We start from the raw sequence: 24098 nt of genomic DNA on the forward strand, positions 1-24098 counted from the left end.
CTACAACATGGAAGGACAGGTAGCTGGCCCCCAGGGTTGATCAACCTATGACCTTAGGTCACAGTTATCAAATTCCAGGTTCATTTTCAACAGATGAAATCTACCTCTGACAACTGAGAACAGAATTGCTTCCCCTATGCATATCATTGCCTAAGCCACACCTCCTGACACCTGCATTTTTGAGCTTCACAAGCCCCCTCACTTTGTTCAACCACCTCCAGAGCTGTCACTTATTCTCCTGCTATGGGAGATTAAATTTATATGCTGTTGTGTAGTTGTTCTCCGCCTCAGGCAGGTAGGCCACTTAGGCTTAAGCAGTAAATTCTGTCTCAAATTAACATCCAACCACTCTCCTGAGTATTCCAAATGACAAAACAAGATTCCTGTTACCTCTGACCCATCCACTGGAGAATCTCTGTCTCACCAAAATGGGTTTTGAGACTTGTGAGGGCTCTGGGCTTGTCCTGAGGATGAGCCCATCATTCTCTCTTCACCAGGGCCTTAATTACCTTTTCAATAGGCTTTGGCTTCCCCACACATACTGGAGAGCTGCAAGCTAGAGCTATGTCCAGTTTGGCCTCCTGTCTGTGCATAGGCTGTCCTCTCCTCTGAACTTTCTTATGTTTCATCACTACCAGTAGGAGGGTCCCAAAGCATCCCTTCTCTTTAGAATAGTGGTGAGGGATTACTTACAGGAGCAGAAATAACTCAAAGAAATAACTCCTCCTCTTCCTCCTCCTCCTCCTCTTCTTCTTCTTCTTCTTTTCCTATTCTTGCTTTTCTCCTTTAACTTCTAATCTACCATTTTACCTACAACTCTCTCTGCCTCTTGAACCACTTTTGAGGAGTTACCAACTCAATTCCAATAATCTGAGTGGGTTATTATCATGTAACAATTTTCTCTGAGATGGAAACATTCCATCCTGCAGGGATGCTTCCTAAACTGGAAGGTAAACAACTCAAAATAGCTTCAGGAAGTCCTTGAAACTGACCAGACTCTCCAGGTCCTTCCTTTTTATTCCCAGGAATGAAAACTAAAAGCTTTCCTCAGACCAAAAGAAGCTGGGCTGCAAAGAAGATTGTAAAAGAAAAGCTGCAAAGACTCTGAGATGAGACCAGCTGCCTGGGAGAAGCATAAACCATCCCAGGTGCCTGGAAGAGGCTCAAACCAATGAAGGAACCTGGAAAGGACACTCTTCAACATGTTGAGCTGCCTGCAGGCTGTTCTGTGTGCTCCAGGTTCCCATCTTTGTGAGCTGTCATCCATGCAAATTGGCTTGGGTGATGTAGCTATCTTTGAGTTATTTCTGCTCCTGTAAGTAATCCCTCACCCATATCACTGAAACTAATCCCAATAAAATTCATTGGTTCACCAAGTAGGACATTGGTGGTATCCGTACTTTGGTCCCTATTTGGGGTGAATAGATATGTGTTTTGCCATACAATAGTCACCCATTCTTTATGTTTTAGAGATGTAAAGTGGACCTGGCCTTCGTTCATTGTTTATGATATTCTTGTCCTGCATGACACAGGTTTCAAAGATAGCAGATAGTGTTGTTTCCCAGGTTAATCCAGAAAAATCCAAAGGTAGGGTATTTTTTTAACTTACAAAGTGCTTTTGGCTTTAATCAACTGTGAGGATTTCAGGCTGAGTATGCCAGTAGCTATTTTCTGGGGGTGTCTGCTCACAAATAAGTCTTAGAAAGTAAAGCAGATCCATGTGTGGAGAAAAGAAGAGAAGGAAGAAATAGGGGGATTAAGAGAGAAAATATGAGCTGGTGGAGGGGACAGAATTCTGATACCATCATCTGAGCTCCAAATTCCAGCTCCACTGGAATGACTTAAGGAGTCATCCCCAGTTAAACAAATGGTTCAGTATCTACTAATTACATATAAAACCAATTTGGCCTAAGTCTTTACTTATTCAATACAAAAGCCTTATACTCAGGAGATGGGGAGATGGTTAAATGCTTAGTGCACTTTCCATGCAGAGTTTGGATATTCAGAATAAACTTAAATGTTGGATATATGGATGGCAATTTGCCTGTAATCCATCCTCAGAAAGCAGAGATGGGGAGCTCCAGACTGGTAACCCCAATCAGTGAGCAAGCTCTAAGTTCAATCCAGAGCTTTAGTCTTAATGAATAATGTAGAGGAGACCAGTGGTGAATGAAAGAGGATTGAGTATTAGGGAAGACTTACAAGGTATCTTGGGTGGAAAACCATGAGAGGTTTACCCTGCCTAAGTTCAGAGTTTTCCACTGAACCCAGTAGTACCAATTCTTATAAACTTTTCTGTCAGGAGCCAGCCCTGGTTAGCTATAAAATTCTCCTTTACAAGAGGCCTGGTGACCTCCATGCCTGGCTAACCGCCAATTTAGTCAAACACCCCACCCCCTCCCGGAAGGATAGTGTTCCGAGATAAACCACAAGAATGTTCAGGACACCTGCCCAGGCCTAAGGGTGTAAAACACCCATTCCTCCCCCTCCCTTACTTCCTCTTTCTTTCTCTTTAAGAACTCTTTGCTTAAGTTCAATAAACAAATCTTGACAACCCATTGCTTGGTCTCGCTCTTTCTTTCTTGCCCATTTATTTTCAGGCTTAGTCCCCCTCGAGACCCTCGAATTACCAGAACCCTGCTGGACAGGGCAGGTGGCGCCCAATGTGGGGCCTGAGGTACGGACTCTTCTCCGAACAGAGACCCTCCCCAAGGAAACTCTCAGCAGTGCACACCGACAAGGAAGTCCTGCTCGCCGATTGCGACGGACGTTGGTATGGGAACATTCTCACCACTCATGAGCAACTGATCCCCTGGTAAATTCCCCTCATTCTGTTCCATAATAATGGACCAAAAGTTGTCTACGGAGGTCAAATTCATTAGGGGTTTTAAGACTTACTTTCGGGAAAGAGGAGTTCGAGTAAAATGTAAGGACTTAATTCAATTTTTTGCTTTTATGTCAAGAACATGTCTATGGGTCATTTTAGAAGGCCCAGACATTCATCCCCTAACTTGGAAAAAGGTTGGAGAGGATCTTAATAGATTACTCAAAGAAAAGGGACCTGAGGCAGTTCCCTTACAGACTTTTAGTTATTAGAATCTTATTAATGATATCCTTACCAATTCCCCTGGCTCTGCTCACCTTTCTTCTGGAATTAAAAACTTTCTTGAGCCCCTCTCCTGTGCTCATTCTTCCTCTTCTGACTACCCCATAGACAAACCTCCATCCTCTCCCTGTCCTTCAATTTCCATCCCTATGCCACCTGACAAGACCCAACCCCCCCATCACATCTTACAGACAAACCCACCCATAATCTCTATCCCTCTTTACAGGGCCTCAAGCCTTATTCCCCTAAAAACCTTAAAATTTACCCTGTCTTTCATTCAAACCCCAAACTAGAAACCAATCACCTAAGTCCCTCAGATGAGGAGGACCTTGAAGAAGCATCGGACGCTTATCACACCCCCAACTGGCCTCCTTTCGAGGGCTTTACAGACCCTACAGGTCCTCCACCTTATCCCTTGGCCCCCCTTCTCCCATCTTCCATAGATGCCTTAATTCAAACTAAAAAACATCTCACCCAACAAATATCAGAACTTAAAGAGGTCTTACAATTACAACAGGAGTTTTCACAGGTCTCTCTAGACCTTACATCCCTCCAGACCACAGTTGGCCAATCGATATTCAGACTTCCCACTCAGCCCATTACAGCCCCTAAACCCTCCCTTCCACCAGGTGCCAGCCCAAAAATCTCCAAATCCACTAAGCTGGCCTTTCCTGTCTTAACCTGCCAGGGCTCCAAACATACACCATCCTCCTCTGACCAAGACCCCTCCTCTACTCATACAACTAGGGAGGAGGACAAGGAGGAAAACTCAGAGGATGAAATTAATAAAGAGGGATAAAAATGACTCTGAGTCAGATAATGAAGACCAAGATAAACAAACAGAAACAACTGAAAACACCTTTAAAAGAATAAAATTTAAGACCCTTAAGGAACTTAACTCAGCGGTCAAAAATTATGGTCCCACAGCATCTTTCACCCTTGCCTTACTGGAGGCCCTCTCAGGAGAGGGATACCTCTCCCCAGCCGAATGGCACTGTGTTGCATAGGCAGTCCTTAGCCGAGGGCAATACTTAACTTGGAAATCTGAATTCTATGACCGTTGCCAAAACCTTGCTACTAAGAATCAAAAAAGGCCCTCCACTCAAAAATGGACCCTTGATAAACTCACTGGTGAAGAAAAATTTGTCTCTGAAAATCTCCAGATTAAGCTTCTCATAGGTCTCTTAGGACAAACCTCTCAGGCTGCTACTGGTACTTGGCGAGCTCTCCCAAGTGGAGGATCCATGCTTACACCCCTTACGAAGATCATTCAAGGAGCTTCAATGAACCTTATACAGAATTTGTAGGGAGACGTCCAGAGGCTGCAGAATGGGTTTGGGGCACACAAGAAACTGACAACAAACTCCTTAAACAACTAGCTTTCGAGAATGCCAACAGCGTTTTCCACAATGTCCTCAGAGGCACCTTTAGAAACAAGTCCCTTGAGGAAATGATTCGGGCCTGCAATGATGTTGACCCTTTTTCCCAAAAACTCTCACAGAGCATTTCCCAGGGGGTCACTATGGCTATTGGTGCAGCTCTACAAACAACAGGTAACAACAGAGCTTGCTTTAAATGCCACCAACCCGACATTTTGCTAAACAATGTCAAAATTAGCTCAATCACACCTTCTCTACTCATGAGTGTGGTTCTTGTGCTTCCTTTGGACTTCATATCCCCATAGTAAAGTACTTGGTCATTTCTATTGGGTATATCTGCACACAACACAGAAGCCTCCTTCAAGACAGTAATATATTCAGTTTAACCTCCTGTTTATAGTTCTACTTCCAAGCAGACGACTTGATACACAACACAGGTTGATCCAGGTCTGAAAATAATGGTGTCAGTTTAAGAATGAATGGATCAGCAGGATGAAGATAGCTGCACAGAAATAGCTATACAGTTGACCCCAGCTAATTGGATGATGAACAGTTAAGCTATTAGCTTGTAGTTCCTAAACTCCCCTACTTAGGAATAAGGTCTGGTTTCCAGGCTTTTAATCCATTAAATCTACACTTGTACCAAACAGCTGGCATCAAATAAAAACAGGCTTCCAATACCCTCTGATTAGACACAATCTTAGTCCTGAGCCACTTGTCCAAACCTACCCTACACTATACATCCCATGTGTTTCTGATCCTTCTGGCTTATGACCTCATTATATAATCTCCTGTTTATAACCTCACCACATTCTTTAGGTCTAACTTTGCTTCCTGATGACTGTGTCAGTTCTTTTTCTTGATATAACTTGGACTTTTGCTCTGAATTTATGGTTCCCTCTGAGTAGATAACTTTTAGCATCCAGACCACCCTAAGAAGCCATTCAGCCAAGTCTTGTCTGGGCTCACCTCATCCTTCTAAATGAGATATGTATGCATGATCTGACTCTTAGCTATTGGTGTAGAGAAAATGACATACTGCAAATATCTTCAGGGAAGTGAGGAAGTGGAGGGGAACAAATGATCTATATGGTGTATATGGTTCTCCTGTTAGAGGCATTTTCAGCCATTTAAAAATTTTGTTTACCTTTAATAGTCTGTTCTTTAAGAAAAAGATGCACAAGGATGAGGGAAATGATCTTAGACTAATGTATTGGCAGATGATTAAAAGATGAATGAAAATGGTGGTGTAAAACAAATTTGCTGCAATTACATCTACTGGCTTATTTATGGGGGAAACAGTTTTGAGATGATATCTAATGTTCTGAGGTCTGTTTGGAGTCTTGTTACAGACAAGACGGGGAAGGAAGATTGACAGGAAACTACAGGGACAACAACAGAGGAAGAATCTAGACTCAGCTGCTGTGAAACTGCAAAACTCTTGTTTTTCACTGTGACCGGAGGGAACTAGAAATCTTAAAAGAGAGGGAAAAAAGGAAATGTGCCAATTAAAAGTTATTCTTGACCCACCATGAAGAGACAAAAAGGAGAGTAAACCTGAAGTTCAGCAGTGAAGACACAGTGATCAGAGAGATGTGGGTTTGAACCTCTAGTCTGCATGTTTTAGGACCTAAAGAAGCCACAAAGCTACAGATTTCTTGACTTCATCATCTGTAAAGCAAGAATAATATATTTAACTTTTTGTTTTAGTTATTAATTCATGAAGTATAATGCAATGATAAATGATTATATAAAAGTATCAGCCATTTGAGAATATGCCAGACATTTAGCTGATGCCTGAAAAACTTCAGGAAAGATGAAGGCTTCTTAGATTTCTGCTTTTCCTGGCAATGTCCTCTAGCATGTGCAGGTTAAGAATACCCAGCTGTCTAACCAACTAGAATACAAAGTAATACTTTTTCTAGCTTTCACTTCTTAAAATTGAACTATCTGCTGTAGACTCAAGAATTATGTCTTCAACAGTTCAATTAGAAGTTTTATTAATTCCAATTTCCCCACAATAAATCTGGAGACATCCTTGATACCTCCTCTTTACCCCATATCCGATCCAAGCTTGTTTGTTAGCTTTATCATGCCTCCTGATATCATCCTAGTAAAATCTCTTTGAATTACTACAAAATATCTACAAGTTCCCAAATAATCTTGTCCAGTTTATTCTGAAAGAGTAGCCAGTTTTACGTTTACATATTTGTTGTGTGGGGGGGCATGCTTATACACACACTCAACAGCATGAATGTAGAGATTTGGGGAGTTTTTTTTCTTCTACTATGTGTGTCCAAGAGATGAACTCAGGTAGTCCAGTTTGGTGTAAGCACCTTTACCAGCTGAGCCATCTCTCCAATGAGACACTTTTAAAACACCTTATTCTGAAGAGGGGGGTAGAAGGAAATACATTAGGGAAAAGGGAAAGTGTAGATTATAGGAAAAACAAATGATGCAATACTGGGTGTGGAAAGGCTTAACCAGGGGTGAGCAGAAGTGAATAGAGAATAAAAATGAGAGAATGATCTAAAAGGGTATATGAAAAAGCCATATAAAAACCCATCTTCTCACAGTCCAGTTAAAAGAATATAATTAGAGGGGATGCATGTTGGTATAAAAGAATAGAGGGAAGTGTAAGCTGGCATGGGACAGAGAGCTTGGAGACAGATAGAGCATGGGTTAACCAAACCCAAAGATGTATGATGAAACCTTATAGAAACACACTAATTAGTAAGGTCATTTCACTATATATATTTTTAAGGGGTTCAAACAGAGGTATCCTGCATGAATGGTCAGTGCTTCTCTCAGAATACATGTTTTTGTTTTTGTTTTTGTTTTGTTTTGTTTTGTTTTGTAAATGGCAGCACGAGGCATGGGATACTTCCCTACCAAGGAAACAGAGTCCCCAGAGGTCTCCAAAACAACACAAGCCATTGCAATTGCTCTTGGTTATCTACCATGACTACAGGGTAAAACCCTATTACTGAAAATACCACACACTTTGTCTGAAAGACACAGGTCAATATCAATAAACCTACAAAGAAACTTCCTGTCTAATGGCTAAGTTTTGTAATATCAAAGGCACTGTGTAGGTTTCTAGTGGAGAGAACACATCAGTAATCTTACCTAGTACTGTATCCTATGTGCTATATTGACCTGCTAAGCAATATGTGCTCACTTGTACAATAGTGGCATATCTAACTTGCAGTAACAATTTTCAGCTGGATTTAAGTCCTTCTCCACAGAAGGGAATTCATGCTCTGTACTGTAAACATGGACAAAAGTTCATGGGGGTCTTAGGCTCTAGGATAGGACCTACTGTTGGTATTTTATTAAATGGTCACATTGTCAAGTTATATCCTAAATATTTATGTTTATGAAAATATACCTGGGCTACCTGCAACCTTCATCAGAGAAGCCTCTTTTATCAATGACCAGCAGTCAATGTAGAGTCTCATAACTGGTCAAAGTGCTGAGAATAAGGTAATTGTGAGTAGTTAGCCCTTATTCAGGTAGACATTTTTATCAACTACCCTACTGGTGTCACCAAGGCACAGGAAACTGCTAGAGAGGAATCAGAAAGAATGTAGGAACCAGAAGATAGTTACAAGTGCTGTAAAATGATGTTTTCAGGCCATGGCACAGATACTGTACTAATAAACTCACAGCAACTGTCATTATTGGCATAAGGTCAAACCAACCAAAAGTAAGGGGACAGAATTCATGAAGCCCTACCCCTAACTGAAGAGCTCTTGGATGTTGAAAGCTGCTTGGGGAGGTAGAATCATTATTCTTTGATAGTATGGCCACTGGTATATTGCTCATGCTCCACTGGGTAGCACCACCCCTATAGACCTATGAGCAGGTTTGTTTTCCTAAGACAACAACAGAACATTGGAAGGTGGATGAGTGAGAGAGGAGATACTACAGGAGGAGGAAATGGGGATGGATACAATCATATTACATTGTATATACATATGAAGTTCTAAAAAAATAAAATACCTTTTACATACATTTTCTTCCAATGCCAAAAATGCCTCATGGTCTTCACATTTCACTTAGAAAAAATAAATCCGCAAATGTCCTCTTGGATAGCCTATGGGGTGCATTGGATTATTGGTCACTACTGTGGTAAATAGTCCAGCCTAGCTGGCTCCCTCAGGGAATTATGGAGAATATCCTCCAAAGAATTGTCTTTCCAACTGAGAAAGCAAGAAGTATTTTTTTTAATCTAGCAGCCCTCTTCACAAGTGGTCTAGGGCTGGTCTTGACCCTTGAGCAACTGAGCATAAGCATGTATTTGGAGGTCACAGGAGCAAATGGCCAGTGAGGCAGAAAGTGCAGCGCCATCAGCTCCTGTCTACCCAAAGCTGGATGCTGCAGAAAAGGATGAAAGAAGGTCTGAGATGACGAAGAAAAGGCTCGGCAGTGTTCTATGCCTGCCTAGCCACTTGGTTCACAATAGTCATCCATCTTGTCCATTGCTGCCTTCCCTCCTGTCTTAGGGGTTCTATTGTTGTGAAGAGGCACCATGACCATGGTACCACTTATAAAGGACAAACATTTAATTGGGGTGACTTACATTTTCAGAGGTTCAGTGTATTATCATCATGGTGTGACATGGTGGTGTACAGGCAGACATAGTGCTGGAGAAATAGCTGAGTGTCCTACGTCTAATCTCTTAGGGAGCAGGAAGTGGTCTGAGACACTGGGAGATATCTTGAGCATCTCTGAGACCTCAATGCTCATCTTCAGAGTGATACACTTCCTCCAACAAGACCACACCTACTACAACAAAGCCACACCTCCTAACAGTGCCATTCCCTTTGGGGGCCATTTTCTTTCAAACTCCCACACCTCCTAACTGTATTATTATCATCATTGCTTGTAGGACTGATGTTCTCTCCAACTATATCCTAAGTATCATGGTATCAAGGGCTTAGCGTACCTTTTACATGGCAATGCTTTCTATTTCTACAAGGTGACTATTGTAACATAACAAATACTTAGTGAAATAACACATTATCTATAGAATGATATATGCATATACATATGTCAGGGGAGAAAGCGATTAGAGGGTTTTGTGCAGTCCAGATAAACTGGTGCTTGACTGGACTGACTTATCTGCTCATTCAACTCTCCTCATGGTCTAGAATCTCAAAATCTTCTAAGCAACATTACACTAGGTTTAAATCAATAGGAATCAAAAGAAGACTGGAAGGTGCTCTAGACTGGTAGCTCTCAGGTCTAAACATGCACCAGTCACCCAAAGACTTGCTAATATTGGATGCTGGTGTTCCACAGGTCTGTCAGGCGCCTGAGAATGTGCATCTCTAAAAGAAAATGCAGATGATCTGGGGACCACATTCTGGTACCCATGACTTTAGATCATTCCTGCATCTCCATCCTGTGGGCATCTTGCCTAGTGTGTTCCATGACTTGGGTTTGGAGATACCCTAGGGAAGTAAAAGTTTTTTTTTTCTTTCTTTCCTTTTTATTTAAGCATCTCAACACCACTCCACTTGCCAGAGATGTTACAAGATCACTATTTAACATAAGCTTTGCTCCCTTCATTCAGCTAATCTCAATGAAGAGTTAAGGTCTGTTTAAAGAGTTCACTTTACAGTCAGTACTAGCAAGAATAAAAATAAACCATATCTTTCTTTAATTGGCATGTCTAACTAGAAACAGAAAAACAGGATATGAAGACCAGAGTCAGAATAGTGAAATTTAAAAAAGAAAAGAAATGTAGAAGAAGAGGAGGAGGGGGGGAAGAGTAAGGAGGAGGAGGAAACAAAAAGAGGCTGTCCTTATTATAGGCCAGGACTCTTGTGCATGATAACATTAGAGGAGTCAGACTAATTTCTTTGGAAAAGAGGAAGAAATACATATATATATATATATAATATATATATATATATATATCCCCACTGCCATGGTTCTGGACAGGCAGGTCCAGTGTGAGAGTCAGACAGAGTGCTGTAGTGTGTCTTTGACATTGTTGTCTACAGCACTCATTCAGGAAGTGGTAGACAGGAGTTTCTATTCCAGGAAAGGAAATTTGTCAAGATCTACCAACCATTCCTCTTCTACTGACCCACCTTTATACAAATTTGGTCATATTTTAATATGGAAATATTTCTGGATTATATTACACCTTCCTAACTATTTTTCAACCACAAATGTTGCTTGTGGTTCCAAGAATAGGAAGTATCCTACGGCAGAAGATTAACAAAGCCAATTATTAGAGAATTTAAAATTAATTTACCAGCTGATTTAACTGACTGGTTGATCTAGTGGAGCATTGAATCTCTCTGTTGGGTTTTATTTCTATTAGTTATAATGCACTTGGGAATTTTCTTCAGATTATTCTAATTCTGAAATAGTCTTCTAAGACTTTTTCATTCCGACACACTGATAGCAAGTTCTCAGAAACATCATCTAACATCTTCTGCTAATTGTATTTACTGATCATCTTAACATAACCCCTTTACTTTATTTCTCCTCATCACAGGGCTCTCTTAAGTGGAAATGGACAGACCTTTATCTCTAATAAAGGCTGTGCCATTAGAAGCTGTCTTCCATTTTTGCCTTCTTTTCTTTCCTTTCATTCCAGCACCTGGAATTAAACTGTTCACATTGTTCTCAGCTACAAAACACAAATGTCCTTGTTTAACTGCTTGGTAATAACAATTTCCAGTTTACAGTGCGTTTCTAAAGCTTAAAAGCGGTCTCAGCTCACAAAGAGGTATACCAAGGGTACTGCCAGAATTGTGCATTGCCAAAGTCTCACCAGGCTGCCCCTCCTAGGTGATACAGAGCCTAAGACATTCTGCCAATAGTCTTCAGAATACTAGCTAGGTAGAAAATAAAAACATGGACTCTGAACAATACACTACTCTCTGGTTAAACATGTTCAAGATCTTTTTCAATATTAAGCAAAGTGCATGCACGTTTACTTGACTCTGTAAACCCCCACATCTCAGCAACATTAACGCTGAAGTGGTGTCTAAGGGCCTATTCAAAGCAACTCTGGAAAATGCTTCTTACACACACACACAAAAAAAAAAAACAACTCTCCAAGCAGGATAGCAAGACTCTACCATTCCATTGTTGTTGTTATTGTTGTTGTTGTGCTCGTTTTGGTAATAAGTAAAAAGCAAATTGCAAGTTGAATTCTACTAGACTCTTTTTTTCTAAGTGTTTTAAACCCAAGTAGCTTAAAACAAAAGTTCAAGTGTGTGTGTGTGTGTGTGTGTGTGTAAGTAGTAGTAGTGGTGGTAGTAGCAGTAGTAGTAGTAAATAGATGCACAAGTTGTTGCAGGCTCTTTATTGTATGTTTAGAAACCAAGCTGGCACAGACACATAGGAAGAGCCCCTAGCCCCTGTTGTTGAACTGCACTCCAATGACTTTCTTTCTTTCTTTCTTTCTTTCTTTCTTTCTTTCTTTCTTTCTTTCTTTCCTTTTTTTTTTTTTTTTTTTTTTTGCTTCCATCCAGTTCCACAGCAGTGGAACTGTTCATCCTGACAACTTCAGAGCTTCCTTCTGCCCCAAGTGAAGGACTCCTTTGTGTGGCTGCCTCTCACCTCACATGAAGGACTCTGCAAAAGCAGATGCATTGAATAATAAAGGGATTCAATTCAGAAGTACCATAGAATTTTCATGGAGCCAACTGAAATTTGGGGGATAACTTTAGAAATGTTCCCTTTGAGGCAGGGGTGGGAGGGTAGGGTTCCCTTACATATTTAAAGAATTCCCAAACTGAAGATAAGACTTGAATAGTGTCTGTAGATGGGCGAGTTTTCAATGACAATTAAAATTCCTTGTAACCAGAGATAATTGGGTGGCATTAGGGCATTTGGAAGCAGAAACCAGAAGGAAGTTATGTTCAGAGGTTTAACAAACAAACGATTTGGGAGCAAGGACACTAAATTTAATAACATATATTTAGTCCTAATGAGTCAATGAAGCAGATAAATGTGACAGAGCCATGGGAATTGTGGCTTATATTTCAGTCTCTAGCTTCCAGTAGTACCAAAGGATATATTTTCTTGATTCTGAGTTTCTCAGACATAATAAGGGAAGTTGAGACAAACTGCCCAAGCTTTCTTCTAGCTTTTCGGTCTGGTTACTACAGCTCAAGTTTATGATTCTGCTGCCACCATTTCAAGGCATCCACATTGGTTTCTGTAAAAACTATAAATAAGAATACAGATAGCATTACTGGGTTTCATTTTTTTTACTCTTTAATATTATGGGGTGGGACTATAGGTCTAAGAACCAATAGAAGCTTATGCATACCCAACAGATTAAGATAAGTCTTTCAGATCCTTCTTTTTTACTCTGTTGATGTTTAAGTACAGCTATCAGATCCTCTGCAGTCATGAAGAGTTGTAAAACAGTAGTAAGAAAGGAAGAGTCTTTGCTCAACCTAGGCTAAACGAGGGACACTTTGGGCCACTCAAGCCATGCATACTGTTAGTGTCTCATCTCTTAAACTCACTGAAGCATTGTTCCATCCTAGACTTTAGCCAATCACTGAGAACCTGGTCTTTGACAATGAATCTGAATTCTTCACACAGTATTCTAAATCAACCAGCAAAAAGAGTCAGATTCAAACCCTCATTGGTAACTGTGGGGATCAAGGGTAGACTCAGGTATGAGGTTTACACTTTCACATGACATCAATGGGAAAAACTATTCTTGAGCAGCATGATCACTGCATATTTGAATGTGTGCCTGGCATGTGCATTCATTTACTGAGTGCCTGCTACTCTTGAAGCATGCCAGAATACACTACAGTCTTCCAATGTGTTTTCCTCAGTTTCAACAAATGCCAAGCTCTGGTAGTTCCAGGAAGAAAGGAAAGATCTTTTCTTATCATTCAGTCAACTGGCCACATGTCTGACTTAATCCCTAGTGAAGACCTTCTAGTAACTTCACATTTCATTATTCTCCTGACATATGCAAATTGTGTTTTTCCAGTGAGGTGTATGTGAACCTGCTGAATCCAAAGAACAACATGGTTTAAAGGGTTCTTACTGTCCCTCACAAATATTTAACACATGCTGGCACGGGCGCTCACACACACACACACACCACACACACACACACCCTGCACTTAAGAGTCAGCTCCTCCTCCCTAAGGTGTTTACATCTCTAGCATGGTGCAGAACTGTTCCAGTTCTCCCTTCTCATCTGCACCTCTTCAAAGCACCTGCTTCCCACTGGCAGCAGCACACCCCAGATGAGAGTCCCTGTGAAGAGCACCCCACCAGCATCATCTGGTCATCCCCTTCCTTCATCTGTTCTCCCTGGCAGACCTCAGTGTGCTGATGTGTAGACTGTGCCAGTTTCATCAACTTTCTTTTTTTTTTCATTCTTTTATTGAAAATAGATTTTTTTCTCACATAATAAATCCTGATTATGGTTTCTCCTCCCTCTCCTTCTCCAGCTCCCCCTCCCCCCCTTTCCCATCCAGATGATGGCATGTGTCTATATGTCTATTAGAAAACAAACAGGCTTCTATGAGATTATAATATAATATAATATAAAAGATAAAACAAAAGCCAACATATCAGAATTGGAAAAAAACACAAAGAAGGAAAAGATCCCAAGAGAAGGCACAAGACACAGACACTTTGTACACTCAGGAATCCCATAAAAGCACTAAATTGGAAGTTAAAAAATGAAGGAACTTCAAGGTAAAAATGTGTGTGTGTGTGAGTAGTAGTAGTAGTAGTAGTAGTAGTAGTAGTAGTAGTAGTAATAGTAGTAGTAAAATAAAAAGATAAAATTAAAACAGGAAAATGCCTGACACATTATGAGACAATGAACCCCCAAACATGTTATTGTGTTTGTCTTCTGTTGTCCATTTACTGCTGGGCATGTAGTCTACCCTTAAAAGTAGTTTGTTTCCCCAGTGAGACTCTCATGGAGGAAATTAAATTTTCATTTGCAAGTGATTATCTATTGGAGATGGCTTCTGGGTCAGGGATGAGGGCATGTGTCTACTTCTCCTTTCAGCTGTAAGGCCCCATCTGGCAGAGGTCTGAATAGGCCCTATGCATGCTGCCTCAGTCTCTATGAATTAACATGTGTGTTGATCCTGTTGATTTTGAGAGTGTTGTTTCTTGGTGTCATCCATGCCCTCTAGCTCTTACATTCTTTCTGTCTCCAGCTCCTCTGAGGGACTCCATGAGCCCTAAGGAGAGATTTGATGGAGACATCCCATTTAGGGCTGAGTGTTCCAAGGTCTCTCAGTCTCTGCGAAATGTCTGGCTGTGGGTTTCTGTATTTGTTTTCATCTGCTACAGGAAGCTCCTCTACAGTTATATCATCTTTTACTCATTCTCTTGCAAATATGGTAAAGGAGAGGAGTACTACGGACTATACAGTCTAACCTGAAAAGAACCAAACCACCGGCACAGTGAATTTCACTTGATGTAACTGAGGAAGGAAAGGGGTTTTCTGTACTCTTATGTAAGGTAGTACATTCTATTTACAAATCAAAGATGGTGAGCACTGACAGGCAGATGCATAAGCTGTTCTGGGCTAGGGCTGAACTCTTAGTAATTCTGCTACGGATTGAGATTGCACATGTTTGCATCTAAAAACCCAAAGATGGGGTTCCTTTAGACAAAGAGCCATTGTTTGTGGTTTTTGACCTCAGAGTCTCTTGGGCTTCTGTGGTTCTAGGCAGAAATGGTAATTCAATCAGCTCAACTGCACACAAAATAGGAAATGATTCTGGCAAATGTCTCAGTTTCAAATGTATTCGATCCCTATTTAAAACAATTTTGTCCAATTTTCCTGGGGACTAAATTTTAATGTCTTGCATTTATTTAGCTATGAAAGCAAAGCACTAGTTTTCTATAGTAGGTTTATATTTAAAAAGGCGCCCCCCCACCCAATCTTAAAAATTCAACTCTTGGTCACTATGGCCAAAGCACATAACATGCTCCAAACATCTTCATAAGTTCTTTGATGCAATGAAATATGAGATGGCAATAGAGGAATGTTCTAGAATGAAACAGAAACTGAATGTTGTTTACATGTGGGTGTATTGGTAGTAGTCTTAGGTACCTAGACATAAATCCCATACTTCCTATTTCTGTGTCAATTTATTGCTAAAGATGAAGTATGTCCTAAGTTTTCAAAATTCTTCAAAATTTAAATAGATGGTGATAATTTATTCAACACTGCAAGATATAATGGGTTGGTGGGTACATTCCATGGCTAGTATATCAGAAATTCTATATAAAATCTGCCTAAGAGTAGTGGCCCATCAGGGAGAAAGATATTGATGTGACCAAAGTGCTTTGATTCTTCCCTTACACCCTCTCCTTGTCAATTCCTACTGCTGGGGTCTATAGGAGAGGCTTGATTTCTCTGGGGCTCTGTAGCTGTTAGAAAGATTTTGTTCTTTCCCAAATTATTTAATAGAAATTACATAATACAGCTGAGTGTGGTGGTATATGCCTTTAATGTCAGTACTTTGGAGGCAGAGGCAATCTGGATATCTGGATTTATCTGAGTTCAAGGCCAGCCTGATCTATAAAGTGAGTTCTAGGACAGCCAGGGCTGTTACCACAGATAAACCCTGTCTCTAAAAACACAAACAAAAGAGAAAGAAAGAAGGAAAGAAAGAAAGAAAGAAAGAAAGAAAGAAAGAAAGAAAGAAAGGAGGGAGACAGGGAGGGAGGGTGGGAAGAAGACCATGTGATAGTAATTTAGATACTAGTATATATATTTAATTCATCATATATTGGTGGGCCTCCTGTGACCCCTAGAACCATATAGAGAGCCCCTCACTAGGTGTAATGGAAACTTGCAAGGGTGCTGGTTCTCTGAAGACTTTACGTGACTGCTTTACCAGACCTGCATATACAACTTCTGGGTTTTTTGTTTGTTTGTTTTTTATGAGAGAATAAAATCTTCAAGGCATGAGTCTTAGTTTAGATTTTCTTTCCAGGCAGCAAAGTCAATTTCTAACTGAGCAAGCCGTGCTCCCTCCCCTCCAAAATAGCTGCAAAGCTCCACTGCTTCCTGTGTTCTAGGAGATGTGCTGAGAAAGGAGGCATGCATGGACAGGGTGAGGAAACTGGGGCTCTGTGAGCGTCCTCCCTCATGCTGCCTTTTTTCTTAACTCTCACTCAAGGTCTTAGAGCTTTGTAATCCAAGCTAATATTCACTTCTCCGGGGCTAAAATTATAAAAGGGAGACTAAAATTGAAAAAAAAAAAAAAAAAGAGAGAAAGGAGGGATGGATACATATAAAGGAAATAAATCACTCATCATTTGAGTTGCAACAGAATTTTTGAGAGGTGTGTGTGTGTGTGTGTGTGTGTGTGTGTGTGTGTGTGTGTGTGTTACATCTGATGCCCAATATTCCGTAGAATTTTCATTCCACCATCATGTGTAGATAGTGTTAGATATGCAGAGATGAGTACAATATATCACATGACCAAAATGAATATACAAGGACAAAAACAATCCAGGTGTCTGTATCTCCCCAATCCCTGCTCCAACATTTTCTATGATGGGCTCTCATTAACATCTGCCTCCAAAATGTTCCTGCTCACTTGTGGGTAGTACTGACTTTCCCTTTGTGAATTAGCGCCTTGTTACTTTGTTTTGAGCTCTTAGCACCTGCCAAGAATTACATAGTCTGTTTTTCTTTTCAGTGACTGAATTCATCTTCCTCATGGGTGAAAGCAATGGAATAGCTCTGCTCTGCCCATGCTTTGGTTCTGTGCTTTAAAGAAGTACGGGCACATAATAGTTGTTCAATAAATGCGTGTGGACTGGAACAATGTAAAGAGAGGTTTTTTTTCATCTTTAAAAACTGTTTTAAAACATCATAACACTTTTAATCATTTTATTTAGCCCACACTGACTAGATTGCTAATTTATTTCATATCATTTTATACCTAGATTTACTCGGGTTATGCTTCACTTTCTAATAGTGAAAGGAAGCTATTTACATTTCATGCTAGTATACGAACAGTGAAATGAGATAGCAAATGACAATTCTCTTTGATTAATTCTTGATAAGCATCCTGGAATCACATCAAATCTCTTTAAATGTCTTCTCCATGTGACAGTTTGTCAGTTACCAGGAGCCCATCATCACTGCTGACCCTACTGCACTCTTCTTAATATTCCCTTATCAAACTAAAAGTCTTTGATTGCTAAATCCACACCACAAGTGTTTATCACATCATTCCTTTTTCTTTTCTTTTCTTTTTTTTTTTTTTTTTTTTTTTTTTTTTTTTTTTTTTTTTGGTTTTTCAAGACAGGGTTTCTCTGTGTAGCTTTGGAGCCTATCCTGGCACTAGCTCTCTAGACCAGGCTAGCCTCAAACTCACAGAGTTCCCCCTGCCTCTGCCTCTGAGTGCTGGGATTAAAGTCATGTGCCACCAATGCCTGGCATCTTCAACATTTTTACTATTCCCCTCAGTTATGTCCTGCATTGTCAAATTCCTTTTAAAACCTAGTTTCCATTTTTGAGTGAATGTTCCAAGTAAGTTGCCTCCAGCACAGCAAATAGAGACTCTGGACTGCCTTTCTCCATACCCTTTCTATTTATGTTTCCTCTCACAGCCTAAGTATTAAGTATAAGGAGTGAATAGCAAAAATTGATACTTAATAGTTGCTTCAGTCTAATCCTCACCAGCTCAGCTGAGAGGAAGCAGCCTGACCCCTGAAGGGCAGAAAGAAAGCAGAGCTAAGAACAGCAGGAAGTAAGGAGTCATCCCAGGAAGTGTCCTGGTGGGAAGGAGGAAACTTGGTATCCTTATACAGTGTAATCACATGCAAATTATCATGTGTTCCGCAAACACGCCTTCCATCAGCAATCAGGCTGCTAGCACAGTACTTGGCGGTCTCCACAAGGTACAGAGCATCTGGAGGAAGAGAAGTTAAAAATCACCCAGATGTTTGAGGAAAGCTAAGGTTGATAGTATAGTAAGGCACAGCACAGCTGTAACTGTCTTTTTTTTTCTTTTTTCTTTTTTTTTTTTTTTTTTTTTTTTTTGCACTATTACAAAAACTCGTGGATGGAACTACTTCCTGTGTCTCCTCTATATCAGCTTCATATGCAGAGGGGAGGGGGAGATTGAGGGGTTTTTTTTGTTTGTTTGTTTTTTTTTCACCTTCAGGGAACACCTGACATGCATACACTCATTCCCTGAGATTATTACTTTTCGTGGTTTTTGAACAGTCAAACTTTTCTTTTTTCTCTTTCTTTTTATTTATTCTTTGTGTCTTTCACATCATGCATCTCCACAGTCCCTTCGTATCCACCTACCTTCTGCCCTTGTAACCTCCCTCCCAAAATAAAATAAAATTTAAGAGAAAAAAGGAAAAAGAGAGAGCTGGAAAAAAATCAATCTAGTCATGGAAGCTGTAATGTAACACAGTGAGTCAGGCAGCAAACCCTCTTATCCACATATATCTACTTGCAAGTATTTGTCGCAAATAGTCATTGGTCTGGTTCAAGGCCTCTGGTTTTTGCCACACTATCGGTGTTGGGCCCTCACTGGAACTCCTCTTGGTTATCCTGCTCTTGCCCTGTGTTGTGGAAATCCTGAAGTTTAGGGTCTGCAGGACCCTTCATGTGCTCCAGAAGATCACAGAGGAAGTAGATGTTGGAGTAGACCAACAGATAACCCTGGTTCTTGGCCTAGGTAGTACTCACATCCTCAAGGCCAGCTTGCCCTTGTCCTCACCACCAGGGTAAGTTCTCCTGCATTGTCCTAGTGAATTCACCCCTTATAGGGATGAGCACGGGGAAGGGCCAGTTCTCCTGCTTTCCTGTCCTCAGGGTCAGCTCTCCCACACCTACACCTTCATGGTCAGCTCTACTGTGTAGCCCAGGGCCACTCTCTGGAGTGCTGTAGCTCATGAGGGGTAGGGCCAGTTCTCCTGCTCTTATGTCTTCAGGGCCAGCTCTCCCACCTGCCTCAGGTGCTGATGGCTGCTGTGGGAGCATCTCTCCCCTACCCATGCTGCCACATGTCAGATGAGTAATGGGGTCAGTTCTCCCTTGCACACATCATTAGAGCTGGCTCACTCACACCTCTGCCAATGGGGTTGGCTCTATGGTGCTGCCTGTGCAAGGTGCAGGGTCTGCTCTAAAACTTTTCATATCCATACCAGAAGCACATTATCTTCCATAAAAACAAACAAAGCTATGATTCCAGCACTTCTCACTTTAACTTGCCTCATCACTGCTCTCTGAATCTCCTGTACCAGGAGAGTCTGGGAAGACAGATAGCAGAATCCTGATGCAGCAGTACTAAGGCTGTTGCCTTTTGTAGAAATCTAGCTCCTAAGGCTGTTCAGACAATGAACTATAATATTTCAATTTTGTATTTCTGTGTATTTCCAGTTAGTAGATGGAGAGAGAATAGAAAAGACAGTGTGGGTGAGTTTCTGCAAATACCCCTTCCTTCCAAAGACTACAGCGATTTCCTTTATACTCCGTGTTATGGTTGATTTTGCAAAGAAAGAGAACTGCATGTGAAAATCAATGTGAGCTTTTGAATTTTAACATGAAAACTCTGGGATAACCAGGAAATTTCCAATTCTACTGAGGACTAGGGAAGTTAAATGAAGGTATTTCTTTGAATTAAAATCTAGAAATTCACAGCACCACCTATTGGTTTCCAAATAAATACTATATTTTCTTCATGTACTAATTATCGAGAAAAAAATTAAAAATATCATTCTTTTGAAACATGTGGCTATTTAAATAACTTTATGGTGATGGTATGGGAATACCTCAAGCAAAGCACAGGACTTGTACAAGTAATTACAGATCAACATGAGTGTATACTCGGAAAGAAAAACGGGATATGGACTTCATTCATACATTGCCTGAATCAAGTTATACTGTTTAGTTTTGCTTTTAAAGTTTCCCTTTCAGCGTTGCTTCCAAGCTGATGGAGCTGCCCTTTCTCCATCGTACAACTGGAACAGAAAGCTTCGCACTTGATTTCTCCCTTCACATCATCTCTTAAAGACTAAGAAAGATAATAGCTCACACGTCAATGAACTCTCATAGCATTGGCTATTTCAGAACTTCCTTCACGGGGCCTTTTACAAGTCAGCATCCAGAACCAGATAACAACATCCCAGCAGTACACACTTTCTACACGGAGGTCAGCATTAGGATCTTTACCCAGAATTCAGGACCATTCCTAGAGAGATGGGAGGAAGGAAACCCTCTCTGCTTCCCACCATATAGACTCTATATCACAGAGAATAGTGCATGCAAATTCCCTTCCTCACCCTTAGGACAGTTGGGGTTACAGTAGGACTACTTCAAATCTACCGATGAACTTGAAAATATATTTTCTTCGAATCTGATTCTTTTTGTGTGTATGTGGATTATGTGTCTAAATCTAGTTTGTCATATATATATATATTGAAGTAAAGGTCGAGAAACCCCAAAACGTGGGCATCCTGGCCCTCACCAGTCCATAGCCCTAGCTTTGGGGTGAAATGGAAGGAAAACTTACCTCACTTAGATGCCACATTATTAAATGGTTTGTTTTCATAAACCTTTCCAAAATTGCAACAGGCATTCAAATAGGAAGAATGTCTGTATCTGAGAGCAAAGGAGAAGCTGCCGAACAGCTCAACTCGAAAACAGCACAGGGCTCTTAGGGAGTTGATTACCAGAAATTAGAATCAGATTTGTGTAAGGAACTTTTTAGCAACTCAAAAACTGTTAAATTAGAAATTTAATGATTCTATCTAATATTAAACAAAGAAAAATACTTCAACCATATCTAGAAACAAAAGTGAGAAAGAAAGGAAAAGAGAGAGAGCCATGCAGACTTTCTAACGCTAACCGTCAAAGCAGCTCAGCTCATCCTAGCTCCCTCCATGGTCTGCTCGGATTTCTAACCTCGTGTATGTCAATGAAAAGCTTCACTTCTCACCAAAGTGTCTGATGGGTAATTTTAAAAATGCCTATATTTCCAGCTACCTGATTTCAGCAGAATAGAATTCAAGATGGAGTCCATGATGTGTTTTTATGGATTTCAAAAGCTGCTATTTTGTCTTGTTTTTTATATTTAAGGTCAGGACCATCCGCGGTCTGTTTAGACTGAGGATCCTTTAAACCCTGCCTCATTTCATACCCTGCCCCTAGTATTTCCACACAGACTTCTCACCAAGCAGCCTCCACACCCTCCCTGCGGGTCTTGCTCTCAGAGCAAGCCATAATCACAAGCTTCCATGCCCTGGCTGGCTTTTTGGCTCAGCAGGATGGTTCCACTGCCAAGTTCTGCATGGAGCTCTTCATGGGTTTATCCTTACATGCACCTTAGTGACCTAATGCATTTCATCTCTTCTCATGTCCTCTTGCTGCTGTCCAAGCAGCAAAATGTCTACATCGAAGAGAAAGAAAGCCCCTGACATAATTTTGCCCTTTTCTCTGACAAATCTACTACTGGAGAAAGGCATGTTAGCAATAAATGAATGAAAACCTGGGGTCAGCTGAGGCTCTAAGAGGCAGCTCAGCAGAAGTTTAAAGAGACAACTCTTCTGATGATTCCTGAGAAAATGGGAGGATTTGGCTTCAAAACATATAACACATAATGTGCCCCCAAATAGACCAAAAATTTAGCTTAGACCTACCAGCTTTACTTTTAAACATAAAACCAGGAAATTAGGGAAGTCTGTCCCATTTCTCTTTAATAATGCACATTAGCCGAGTGCTTTGGGAACACAACCCTTTTTATGGAGTAAGAACCAGCAATTTTAAAACAAGAAATATGTGTGGGAATGGTGTTTATTTTTGTATACTTAAATGCACATGCGGTGATTATTAATATTTACATACAGATACACGTATGGAAATCATTGTCTCGAAAAGTGGTTAGGATCTAGAAACAATTGGCAGACAAAGAAAGGAAAACTGAGAATGGTCCAGCCTCCCAAACCATCCCAAAGGACGCTCTGCTCAGTAATGAGAACGCTGATAACACAGAAATGGTTGTGAAAACCCTCTAGGAGGGAAAGGATGCTTTAGGGTTTATGGATTCTTGTGTAAGATACGGAGAGTTAAGTTCTTTTCAAATTGACTTTATGTGTGCAAAAATCAACCAACAGCTTCAGGTGCAGGGTAGGATGTCAGAGTTTTGGCAACTGAAGATAGCTTCATTCCTTGAGGGTTGTTTGTTTGATAGAGGGAGAGACAGACAGCCTTCCCTTCTGAAAAGACTTTCTCACCACAAATGTGTCTCTGTCCACTACGGAGACTGTGTTTTGTTACAGCTCTGCAAGGTTTGGGGTGGTTTTTATCCTTTTCATCCTGCACACCATGGAGTATTCTCTTGTTTGGGTACATCATGCAAGAAAAAATCCAAACCAAAACAAAAAGACGCACACAATCAACACAAACACACACAACAGGATTGTGCGCCTTTGTTTTGCGTTTTCTGGAACCCAGATTGCGGCAATTATCTCTCTGGCTTTACAAGCCTTTTCTTTCATTCTAAAGGCAGTTTTTGGAATCACGTTACACTTAACTCAGTTTAACAAATAAGAGTAGTCTGGCAAAATGGCACCATGTGCTTTCCACAAATATCTGTGGTATAGGCAAGCTCTCAGTGTTTTTATTATGCCCAAGCTTCTTCAGTTTAAAGCAAACAGAATAACGCAAAGAAAGGGAAAGCTCAGACTTGGGGACTTGGAGTGTGTTGGGGGTACATTCTGTACCAGCGGGAGAAGCGGGGAAAGATGCATTTTAAAAATAACTAGGGAGGAAAGAGCAAAGAGAGGTTTGGAAGCATTAGCAGAGCACGGTTTACCCTGGCGTGAGCTACAGGCTAATGATAGAATAATGGCATCTGGCAGGGGAGCCCCGAGAGGCCGACAATGAGCACACTGTAGCCTGTGCAGCTTCACACTTGTGCCTGTTCTGCAGTCAGGACAAAGAATTGCAGGACAGAGGCAAAGTAAAGGGGGTGAAAGGGAGTCTGCGCTAAACTTTGCTATAACACAAATATACATACCCTGCACTACAGATGTTCCTCATTGGTGGAGGCTGGCACATAATCATCCTATGTGCTTCATAATATTTTAATGAGCCTTTTCTCTAAATAGCAATGAAAATGAACAATAAGAAGCTCTTAGGGAGGGAAAGTTGGTACATTTATTTTGTGTGTGTGTCTATGGGGAAAAATTCTCATAATAGGTTATATTAGAATGGCAGAAAAAAAACCCACTAGTCTGGGTTTAATAAAATTGTATTGAGTCTAAACTATGATTTCTGAAGCTAGTTTCTTTTTGTTTTTAACTTCAGCAATTCATTCAGGCTAAAGGAATAACAGAACTGGTTAGAGCGTAATTCTGGTGAAGACGTTTTCTCCCTCTCTGGTTCCTTTCTCACACTCTTCTTAAGACAAAAACAAACAAACAAACAAAAAACTCCTCAAGTAGAAGTGTTGCCACAATGCCGTTAATATATTGTGGCAATTAAAGTCCTGAAATAAATAACAAACCACTTAATATGTGTTGTAAATGTCGGGCTGATTTAAGTGTTGTTACACAAAGATTACATCTCTTCCGGGGATAGATGACTGGAGGGTAGG

This window comes from Cricetulus griseus, chromosome 2 (genome assembly GCF_003668045.3).
Source record: "Cricetulus griseus strain 17A/GY chromosome 2, alternate assembly CriGri-PICRH-1.0, whole genome shotgun sequence".
NCBI lineage: Eukaryota > Metazoa > Chordata > Mammalia > Rodentia > Cricetidae > Cricetulus > Cricetulus griseus.